Source organism: Gigantopelta aegis, chromosome 14 (genome assembly GCF_016097555.1).
Source record: "Gigantopelta aegis isolate Gae_Host chromosome 14, Gae_host_genome, whole genome shotgun sequence".
In the NCBI taxonomy this organism is placed as follows: Eukaryota; Metazoa; Mollusca; class Gastropoda; order Neomphalida; family Peltospiridae; genus Gigantopelta; species Gigantopelta aegis.
This window is the reverse complement of record NC_054712.1, coordinates 21,305,009-21,317,863: the sequence shown is the minus strand read 5'-3', so window position 1 is coordinate 21,317,863 and position 12,855 is coordinate 21,305,009.

Below are 12,855 nucleotides of genomic sequence, written 5' to 3'. Positions count from 1 at the left end.
TAGCTTAACGTATCAGACTACCCACCGCATCTCGAGCGGACATGAGATAAGTGTGAAAGTCATAGAAAGAAAAAGAAACTTGTTTAATGACACCCCTGGTCTGATGAGGATTTTTTTTTTTTTTTAAATCTTCAGAATCTCAAGTGTACTAAGTGTTCGCATGACAAAACTGCTTTTGGTGCAAATATACTTTTGCATGACCTCTAGACCACATGCAAATTTACTCCTGGAGTAATTTTACTCACGTGAGCAAATGCGTTCGCATGACATATATACTCGCATGAGTAAACGTGTGCATGCGTTCGGGGTATATTCCCCTGCGCGTGCTGTAACCTCACCGTGGTGCAGGGGTGTAACATTCTCTTTGAGAATGGCCAATACAGCACAAATTTAGTAAAAGTCGGTATCTATTTGTGATATTTGTATTTGTTGCACAGTTCTTTACACTGTGTTTTAATTGAACTGTTGAATTTTTATATTGATGTTGATCATCACATTGATTTTTCATTTACCATAGTTTGACACCCAATAGCCGATGTATTTTTCGTGCTGGGGTGTCGTTAAACATTCATTCATTCATTCGGGGTATTTAAGACACCAAAACCACTGTTACATTCAGTATTACATTTATTTATTTCTTGTTTGTTTCTTTGTCAAGTTCACCTCAGTGCTTCGTCAGTGCTAAAACCATGCACAATTAAAAAATACATTTCCACAAAAGACTTTTATATGGATAATGAAATTTGGTACACATAAACTACATACCATCAGCTATAAAATGAGACAAGTTTCGTGATTTTAACAATTTACCCACATTGTTTTCGGAGGGGGAGGGGGAGGGGGAGGGTTTTTTTGAAAAGACACCCAAAACGATGCTTCCGATTTCAGAAGGATGTTGTTTCAAAATTAATCATCACATACTATAGTTGTAATATTTACGATTTATTTAGAAATAAAAGTTAAACGTGTGTAGCTCTAATGAATATAAATGTTTTGGTAAAATAAAAAGGAAGTTTAAAGATTTTTCACTTGTCTCTAGGAATTCCGTATGACTAATAAAAACTGTCAGTCTGCTATATATCAAATAAAAAAGGGTCTTAACAAATTATCATTAAACTGCATAGATTAAATCTCATTTTAAAATGCTAGAATGGCCAAGGTAGGCACTTTCACCTAAATATTTTCGAAAATCGATAATGCGCGTGAAAAGCCTTCATCAGTTGCCCTATCCTAGTATCAATTGTTTTAAAAAATTACGTATTAGTGAGGCAAATAACGGCATAAAAAAAAAAGACAGGATTGTGCATTTTGTGATAGAATGGTGCCACTTTGCATGCGCATACCACATTGGTAACGGAATATGTTCTGATATAATGTCATGTGAACAGCGCCACCCTAGTGGCCTACAGTGCCCCCACCCCCCTAAAGTTGACCAGATATATTATCGTTGACCATGTATTCAACAGTATTTGTCCTAAATTAGGTTCCCAGTCTGGAGCTCGCCACAATAAGACGTTTTTATACCCAGGTTTATATTGATTACACTTGACAGGTGAAATCACAAGTACTAAGCTAAACAGAGGTGTGGTCTCAGGTGTGTTCAATATCAAACTTGGTGTTATAGTCTGTTTCATATTACATATGTTTTGCAGTAAAATTGTAAATAAATCTCATATTTCTATCTATAACAGGTCATTTATTGTCATTTTTTCTACCGGTTGTTTGAATACCATAACAGGTCATGATAATACTGACACATTTTTATGGTTTTTATTCCAGGGATTTTCATAACCAATATATAAGACTGAAAAATCACCTGGGTATAATTTGGATTAGTACTTTTTTTTTTTTTTAGTCAATAACATCTTCAAAATTGCAGCAAACTCAGGAATGTCCCTTTAATTAATTATCGACTAGTGGATTACAACCATTTCGTAATTTTGACATATAAGTCGTAGAGAGGAAACTGGCTCAATTGTTTCCATTAGTAGCAAGAGATATTTTATATTCACCATCCCACAGACAGAATAACAGACATCACGGTCATGAGTTGCCAAAAGGCTTTGTTAGACAAACACATCTTACAGTGGCTGCAAATCAGGAAAGTCTCTTTAACAAACATCTTAGTACGCAATATAAAATCCTGGCTACACTAAAAGGTTTGTTTTGTTTAACGACACCACAAGAGAACATTGGTTAATTAATCATCGGCTATTGGATGTCAAACATTTGGTAATTCTGACTCGTAGTTATCAGAGGAAACCCGCTACAGTTGTCCTAATGCAGAAAGGGGTCTGTTATATGCAATTTCCTATAGACAGGAAAGCACATACCACGGCCTTTGGCCAGTTCTGGTGCATTGGTTGGACGAGAGAAAAAACCAGTCAATTGAATGGATCCACCGAGGTGGTTCGATCCTGTGACGCAAGCACCTCAGCCGAGCACTCAACCGACTATGCTAAATCCCGCCCCTGGCTACATTAATGAGAATAGTGGTGGTGTATTGGTGAAGCCACCGGACTTAAGGCTGGTCGGTACCAGCACCCACCCAGTGTGTTTAACAACTCAATGGGTAGGTAGAATGCCAATACACATACTTCTCCATAACTAACCACCATTCCACGGTCCTGGACAGAGAGTCTAGATAGCTAATGTGTATGCCTAGGACAAGATGCTACAACTTTAATTGGTGGTCATGGTGGAGGGGGGGTGGTAGTTTTTTAGTTTTGTTTTTTCCATACGAAGTGTATCTTTGTATACACATAATCAGTACTTCCCTTTTAAGTATTACACCACTATATTCCTTTCATCTTATATTAGGGTATAGCAGCTTAATATGGTCCAACCGAAGCTTGTCCCTTTCTGCGACTGATTTACAAACAATGCACAACGGAATTACCGTCTTATATGTATCTTAGGAGAAGGATGCTTTTTTGTTTGTTTGTTTTTTCAAGTACCTCAAAACCAGACCTGTCAACCCTCCCGAATTCAGTATTTGATGAAGTCTCCCGAAAACCTGCCCGGGAAAACGATTCTCCCTAGCAATCCTCATTTTCTAAGCATAAAAAAAATCCAAGCTATCGTGGGTGTGTATTGACATCCAGTGTTGCCATATATAAAACTATCCAATTTAGTCCCAACAATGCCTACGACTTGTAAAATGTCTCCCTACAAGATTACATAATGCAACAAGTGCCAGAGTTGACAGTGACCGCATCATCCGCATATATCAATACACGCGATGTCAAAATCACATGTCAAAGCAACACAACGAAAGGACCAATTAGCTATTTTGAGTCAAAACACCATGAGCTAGGCGACATAATATGTTCTAACCCATCTTAGCACTATATTGCAAAACCGTCGTAAGCTATGATGTTACTATGACAAATGCCGCAGCCTATGACAGTTTTACAATGAAGTAGCACTAAATTAGCTTCGAAAATTTGAGCCCAGATTTACTAAGCCTGCAACTAGATATATTTACGATACTTCAACATCTCCGTTAAGAAGTAGGCTTTGTAAATGTGGCTCCTTGAGTGGGGTTTTTTGTGTTGTTGCGGTTTGGGGTTTTTTTTGGGGGGTGGGGGTTTGTTGGGGTTTTGTTTTTTGTTTGTTGTTTTAGTTTTGTTGTGGGGGTTTTTTTTTGGAGGGGGCTGTTGGGGTTTTGTGGGGGAGGGGGGGGTTCCCCCAAGATGAATCAACAGATTTGCTTCTTTTCACATCATTTATTATCATTCTATTTGCATTTACCAGAATGCACCAACGTACATACGAAAAATATCCAAATTCAACAGACTAGTTTTTTGCTCACATGTATGTTAATATTAATACTACATCATAACTGTGGAGGTATGTAAACATGCAAATATACATAATATCGTGGGTAATAATGATAATGAAAAACAAAATCAAGTTTTTCTTACTTTACATGCAGAATATCAAAGTAAAAATTTTCACTGTATTTTTCAATAAAACCTTTTAAAAATTGTGTTTCCATGAATGTGCTAAACATGTTTTATATAGGGTAGGTCAATTTTCCTTCCTTTTTAAATTTTTTATTTTTTTTTTATTATTATTACATTCACCCCTGCGGGTCCAGTTTTCACCTACATATATTTTTTTTTAAATAAAAATTATAATACACAAAAAAAAAAAAAAAAAAAAAAAAATGTTGGCCTTTTTTTTTAAATAGGGTTGGGTTTCCAGAAACATTTTTATTTAGGCTTAAATAATTTTAGATTATAAATAATTAAAATACAACAGAAATGAGAAGTCAAAGATGTGATACTTATTTAAAAAATAAAGGCTGAAATAGTTTTTTCATAGTTAACACCCATCCATACTATAAGTTTCAAAGGTAATTTTTCTGCATTTTAGATCAAATCCAGCTTACTGTGTGAATGTTATTTTGCACAAAAAGACAACATAAACAAAACAAAAACAACAAAGAAAACAAACACTTAAAAAACACAAAACCCAAATAATAATAATAACCACCCCCACCCCACCCCCCTCAATTATCAAATAAGCCTGACATTCATATCCAGCCGTATGGAGTGTAAATATATATTGATGGAAATAAAGAATGGAACACATAAATTATTTCATTTCAACTTATTTCCGTGCTTATATCTAATTAAGGTTCAAGCACACTGTCCTGGGAACACACTTCAGCTATCTGGTCTGTCTTTTCTAGGACAGCGGGTTAGTTGTTAATTGTTAGTGGTTAGTGAGATAGAAAAGGGTATAGTGGCCTTACATATGCCCGATGAGTCATTAAGTCACTCTGTGTAGGAGCTGGTACTGGGCCGCGAACCCTGTACCTACCAGCATTATGTGCGATGGCTTAACCACGACACCACTGAGGCCGGAAACACATAAATCATAACAGTAAACATTGACTGCTACCAGAACTCTCATCCATTGTATTACGAGTAAACTGTGTTACTGCCATTCAATCTTACAGGCGAGACGTAGCTGAGTGGTACAGTTGCCAGTCGGTTTAGGATCATATCCCCATCAATGGGCCCATTGGGCTATTTCTCATTCTAGCCGGTGCACCACGACTGGTATATCAAAAGGTCGTGGTATGTGCTACCCTGTCTGTAGGATGGTGCATATAAAAGAACCTTTGCTGCTAATAGAAAATAGCCCATGAAGTGGCAACAGCAGGTTTCCTCTCTCAATATCTGTGTGGTCCTCAGTCATATTTCCGACACCATATAACCATAAATAAAATGTGTTGAGTGCGTTGTTAAATAAAACATTTCTTTCTTTCTTTCTTTCAATGACACGGGTGAGACGTAGCCCAGTGGTACAGCACTCATTTGATGCGCAGTCGGTTTCGGATCGATCCCTGTCGGTGGTCCCATTGGGCTATTTCTCATTGTAGCCAATCCACCATGACTGGTATATCAAAGGTCGTGGTATGTGCTATCCTTTTTGTGTGATGGTGTATATAAAAGATCCTTTGGAAAAATGTAGCGGGTTTCCTCTCTAAGACCGTATGTCAACATTACCAAGTGTTTCACATCCAATAGCCGATGATTAATAAATCAATGTGCTCCAGTGGTGTCGTTAAACAAAATAAACTTTAACTTTTTAATGTCAAAATACTGACATTCAGTCCCACTTTACATCTGTGAATTATATACAGGCCTAATTACTCTGCGTTTAATTACTTTATTTAGTGAATTAAAGTTAGTCTCAAATACCATGTTCTCTTATTTCTTTCCATCAGTATATATTAACACAGAGCTATTCAAAATACTTACACTGGGATAAGAAATGAAATGTGACAATTAAACCCTTATTTTAATATACACTACCAATAAAACACTTTAAATAATTAATAGGAGTAGAAAAGAATAACAAAATGAAAACTGAAAAAAAGAAGAAAAAAACACAAAAAGAAGTAAAATAACACTGAAAAAAAAAAAAATATACATAATTTTCAAAAATTAAATTTAAATAGTTTGGCAATATATTTACAAATCCCAAGAGACCTGAGCAGACTTATCTGTATCAGGTAAATACTAGTCTGAGCACGTATTTTCAAAGCAATATTAGTGCTACGAAATTGTAAAACCACCATAGGCTAAGATGTCACAACAACACACGCCGTAGTGACATCACAGCTTACAGTGGTTTTACGATTTCGTAGCGCTAAGATAGCTTTGAAAATATGGGCCCTGTATCATTTCATCCCACCACAACGTGGTTAACAGCATTCAATAAAAAGAGAGAAGTAAATGAAATCCGTAGAATTCTGATATGTAGTTTGTAAATGATAGTAAAATGAGATCTTTGTTCAGAGATGGAATCTGATAGCTAAGACATAATAAACTTTACAGACTGTAGAAGTTTAAATATGCAGGAGCAGTCAGTAGCTGACCCACTCACTGAGATTACTTCACTTGAACAATTACACTTCTGATTCACTGTGTACGCATTCCTAGTCAGGTACCACAGCTGAACAAAAGGTTGTGGTATATGATTTCCTGTCTGTGGGGAAAGCGCATATAAAAGATCCTTTGCTGCATTAGGAAAAATGTAGTGGGATTCCTCTGATGACTATGAGTCGGAATTATCAAATGCTTGACATCCAATAGCCGATGATTGATTAATCAATGTGTTTCAGTGGTGTTGTTAAACAAAACTAACTTTTCCTAGTCAGGCAAGGAGCGGCATCTAGCTCAGTCGGTAGCCTGAGGTGCTGACATTGTAGGATCGAACCACCTCAGTAGACCCATTACCTTATTCCTCAGTACACCACAACTGGTATATCACACACATACCCCCAAACATCTCCAGAGGTACTATAATATAAATATAATATTATATAATAAAGAGTTATATATATACATGTGTGTATATATATATATATATATATATATATATATATATATATATATATATATATATATATATATATGCATGTGCACTTAAGGTGATCTTAGTGCTAAGATCGCTGCGTAAAACAGTGCCCAGGTTTGTAGATTAACCAAACTTAGTGTCCATTTTAATGCACTGAAAAAAAACAGGCTTCATAAATTCGGCCCCATGATTCTGGACTTTTAAAACATTAACAATTGTATACTCAGTGACAGACAAGTAGAATTTGATGAAATACATGTACCTGTATGTGAATATTCAACAGATAAAAGTTTAACTTCAGTTACAAATGACAAGAACATGATATGATCATAATAAAACAGAAATAAGAATGTAAGGATTCCATCTTTAAAATTTAGTTCGATATGTTAAAAAAAGAATAAGAAAACAGAATAAGAATGGTTGTTTTTCCTCTTTAGATTCAATTTCAATACGAAAATGAAAATGAATTCATGGTTTTCTCTATTTAGGTTTAGTCAAAAACTGTTTTGTTTACCGACACCACTTGAGCATATTGATTAATAATCATCGGCTATTGGATGTCAAACATTTTGTAATTTAGACATATGGTCAGAGAAGAAACCCGCTACCGGTACATTGTTCCATTAGTAGCAAAGGATCTTTTATATGCACCATCCCACAGACAGGATAGCACATACCACAGCCTTTGATATACCAGTCGTGCTGCACTGGCTGGAATGAGAAATGGCCCAATGGACTCACTGACGGGGATCGATCCCAAACTAACCGCGCATCAAGCGAGCGCTTTACCAATGGGCTACATCACACCCCAGATAGTCCAATTCAAAAATGAAAAAGAATGTCAAATGGAATTTTGTCCTTAGATTAAGTTCATACAAAATAAAATTAAAATAAAACAAAACAATATGAATTGGTGGTTTTGTCTTTAGTATCAATTGAAAGACAAAACAAGACTAATAATTGGTTTTCTCTCCTTGGATTCAATGCAATGCAGTAAAACAAAACAAAAAGAATAAGAATTGTGGTTTTCTCTTTAGATTCTGGTCAGTGTAGAAAATAAAACTGAACAACAGTTGGTTTTCTTTTTAGATTGAATTCAATAAAGAAATTCAAACTGAACAACATCTGGTGGTTTTTCTCTCTATGGATCAAGTTCAATACAGACAACAAAAATGGCTATCAACATGGTTGCTTTCCTCTCCTAAAATCTTGCTTCATAAGAATCGAAGACTGATACAAACATGACAAACAAATCACACAAAATGCTGAAAATGGTAAAATACAATAAGAAAAAACAAGAAAAAAAATGTCTGCTGAGTAATTAATATTTCTGCAAACATTGTTCAGCATGGATATTTGATTTTACATGATGAAATATATCATTTGTTGAACAGTACAAAGAAATCATGATGAATAATATCAGTAAATTAGTTTTCTGTGAACAATCAAAATGTTGTATAATGCCAAAGAATTATAATGTAACAGATTATTTTTAAATAATAATTATTTTCTATAATATGAAGCATTACAACAGATGCTTCCTTTAAAAGGAAGGAATATTTATAGGTAACTGAAAAACAATGAGTAATAAAATTATCAAATGGCTCACAAATGGGTGTTAGTTTTTTCAAAAACATTTTTAAAAACTAAATCAGTTTACTGTTATGGCAAATGTTTTAATAACAGATATTCAGGCAATGTTATAAAATAATGATGATATAAATAAATAAATAAATAATGTGACCTTTGTAGCCATGTGGTTAATATACTAGTTTCCCCTCTCCAACATGTTTGGCTACAGATGAATAAGATGATCCTAGTGTGAAGATATGGTCCAGGCTTTTGAAAAATCACAAGTAAATAAAGTCACAAACCTTTTGATTATGCAAAATGGCAGTTTGTATGATTTACATGATTATATACGGTAAATAAATGTAAATATAAAAAAAAGAACTTAAAACACTAAAGATAATATACATATACTATAAAACACAACCCAAACCTAAAAAAAAAAATATACAAAATATTACAAAAGATTACAAAAATATCAAAGAAAAACTATCAAAAGATACCGTAAAGGTAATATGTAAATTACATGTACCAGAAATCAAGTTGGTATACAGTATAACCCAATGTGTAACAAATGTTATTTTTTTTACTTTCATTTTACAATCACATAAAACTACCATAATATAATTAAAGTAAAGTACACTTATTACGAACATGCTTAGAATGAATTACGGCATAGAACGAACTGGGGCCTAATTCACTAAACTCTCGCAACTTTGCGATATTGCAGTGCAATGCTAAAAGACTTGCAAAGAGGATGCTTTGTTGTCTAGCAAAGCCTAAGAGAGCTTTGTGAATTAGGCCCCATAATCGTAAAGTCCCGTTTCATCTCCCTATACATTAATAACCAACTTATGCAAATGTGTACAACTGGTATAACAAACTAATTATCATGGTCCCTTTCGGTTCGTTATAAGTTCTTGACTGTATCAGTGTCATAGAAATCGTGATGCAGTTACAAAAAGAGGCCGTCAGATCCCTACTTAGTACTTGAGGCATGTATGGTACATTGTAAAAACCGGACAATCAATAAACCAGAATTTCGTCAAAACGCGGATGTTTTTCATGGTCCCTTTTTAAATATAAACAAACACAGAACCTCTCTAAACTGAATACCCCTAAATACTGAACTTTTTACTTGGTCCCGTGGCTGTCCAGTTTAAAAGGAGTTTCAGTGCAGTTGTAGATCTAATGGATACAAATTTCAATGGAAGTTAATTGTAGATGAACAAGTATTCATAGAAATCTGCGTAAAATTAAACAAAATTTAAACAAAAATTAAAAACCCCTCGTACCCCAACTCATCTTCTTTTTTGACTCATACCATGAAACAACTCTTTTTTTTTCTGTCTTACAAAATCAGCATTTTTAAAATAAATTTTTAAAGTTTTGGGAGGGGGTTGGGGGCACCAAAAAAATAAATATGGTTTGCATGCTTGTCAAAATATTGATATTGTAACACCATATTGTATCTATGATTTGCAATGTAGAACTTACATGCCCCTATACCATTAAGGTTTCAGGCATGTTCATCCCGGGTCCGATCTCTGGATAGCCAGTGATCTGACCCCGGACAAAAAATACAAAATGTAGAATATATGTTTGAATTCTGCCTTTAATGTAGCAAGTTTTGTTCTGTTCTTTGACAGACAAGGACAGGGATGTAGACAGCTGACTGGCATTAAGCTGACAAGTAGGGGATGGAAATGAAATTCCTCAAAGCTGTGAAAGTACATTAATCAAACCGAGAACTGAGAAGAAAGAAGAAGAAAAGTTTCTTTCGGTTTTGCCTATTACTTCAGTGAAGTACAATTTATTGTGTACAAATTCTGTACTGCATGTTAATTATTTTTCACTCTGATGATTGTCTGATATGTCTCAACATAAAATGTTAATAACGTAAAAACAAATAAATGTGAAAATTAAATAAAATCTGGAAAAACAAACACTATATTGCGAAATAAAACATTACATATATAAATGTTTAGACCATACTTCAGTACAATGAACGAAAAGTATGGGCCGAATTTACGGAGCCTGTTTTCCTTAAACACAGGTATTTAAGCATTGTAAATGTAGGTAGTTACACGTGTGCAAGACATTAAAGGAACATTCCTGAGTTTGTAGCATTGCAAGATGTTTCCGAGTAATAAAATATTTCTACGATTAAACTTGCATATTAAATATAGTTTCTTTGGTCGTCTTAATATTTGTAAGAGGCCCAAACTGGATTTTGTCTTCTAATAATTTCGTACGTGCGAAAAAAAATTTTTTTTAGGAAATAAAATGAAATTTAACCTAGTACAAATATTAGAACGATCAGAAACACATTTAATATCCAGCCATTAACATTTTATGTAGACAAATATGTTTAATATGTAATTACAATCGTTAAAAAGTCTCTGTTAGTTGATAACATCTTGAAAATTCCAGCAAACTCAGGAATGTCCCTTTAAGACATAAACAGGCGTTGTAAATTCGGTGCCCTGTAAGTCTATACAGCTGTTGGAATAAAAAATCACTTTTGTCAAGATCTAGCTATGTATCACTAACAGCCATTCTTCATCTAATGACCCAGGGGTCTCGCTACACGTCATAAGCAATGGCGGGCCCCGCCATCTCTTAAGACTAATTTCCAATATGCATGCCATCCATTGGCAGCGATAGCAATATCCGCCATACGTTTATTTAGACTGCCATCCAAAATCACAAGTCATGCCATCGTCTTGAACTACCAGAATAATCAGGTTCATTGTCGTTTACAAGACATTTTCAAAGTACTTGTATCCTGCAAATCTTAGGTACCATCCCTTCCTATAAGTGAAACCAACTCTACCGATTCCCTCCATTCCTTTCTTGAATACTGGAGAGACCATTGTGACCATCACTATAAAATGGAGTAATGTGCAATAACATTGGATGGGGGATTTAGAACATTTTGGGCCACCACAATGCCCTTCGGAATTCCAAATTGGAATCCAGTGTTTCATTTTATCATGTATGGCAACCAAGTGGGTATGATATAGAATCTATCACATGATTCAGGCTTTTAGGAATGATATCTGGAGTGTGTGTGTGGGGGGTGGGGGGGGGGGGGGGGGGGGGTGTGGCAACCTCTAGTGGGGGCACAAGCCATATTTTTACCTTTATTTATAGAGTAGGACACAAAAAGAGAAGAAGACAAAACAATGTACATTTTCGTCCTCGTAGGGGGGTACAGGCCCCCACCCCACTACCACTGGTTCCTAATGGCCCCCGCCTCACTACCCCAGGTTCCTAATGGCCCCCGCCCCACTATCCCTGGTTCCTAATGGCCCCCGCCCCACTATCCCTGGTTCCTAATGGCCCCCGCCCCACTACCCCTGGTTCCTAATGGCCCCGCCCCACTACCCCTGGTTCCTAATGGACCCCCGCCCCACTATCCCTGGTTCCTAATGGCCCCCGCCCCACTATCCCTGGTTCCTAATGGCCCCCGCCCCACTACCCCTGGTTCCTAATGGCCCCCGCCCCACTATCCCTGGTTCCTAATGGCCCCCGCCCCACTATCCCTGGTTCCTAATGGCCCCCGCCCCACTATCCCTGGTTCCTAATGGCCCCCGCCCCACTATCCCTGGTTCCTAATGGCCCCCGCCCCACTATCCCTGGTTCCTAATGGCCAGTGGTCACTAAGTGAAGGAAGGCCATTAAATATGATATATATTGACTGATATAATATATATATATATATATATATATACACATGTATATATACTAAATATATCAATGTTTCATTAAAACTTAAATTACATTCAATATACATGTGTACACACAAACCAAGATATATATCATCTGTTTGATATTACAAAAATCCAAATGCCAACTTACAACAAATGAAGATGCATCATCATTTTGTTATTACCACACAGAAATATGTTATTGCCATTTCAATATTATCATAAAACAGCTTGTATAATCAATCATATTACCAGATATCACCTCAAAATAATGTGTATCATCATTTTAATATTACCACACACATAATCATTTCTTATTTTCCCCAAACAAGATATACTGGTTTTTTAACATTATTGAAAAAAGCAGAAAAAGCAAAATGAAAGAAAAAACCTTAAAATATATAATTATTTCAACCTTATCACAAACAAAGACATAACAACATTTCACTCTAACCACAATATATCAATTACTGCCATTTCAATATCATCACAAAATCACATGTATCCTAAATTTAATATTAACATACCTTAATACTACAATATTGTCCAAAAAAAAACCTCTTAACATATATCATTAGTTGGATATTACCACATACCAGATGTACTATCTCTTTAACATTACCACAACATATATCTATTTTTCGGTGGGGTTTTTATTTGTAATACAAAACATATTGCAATATTAATATTACCT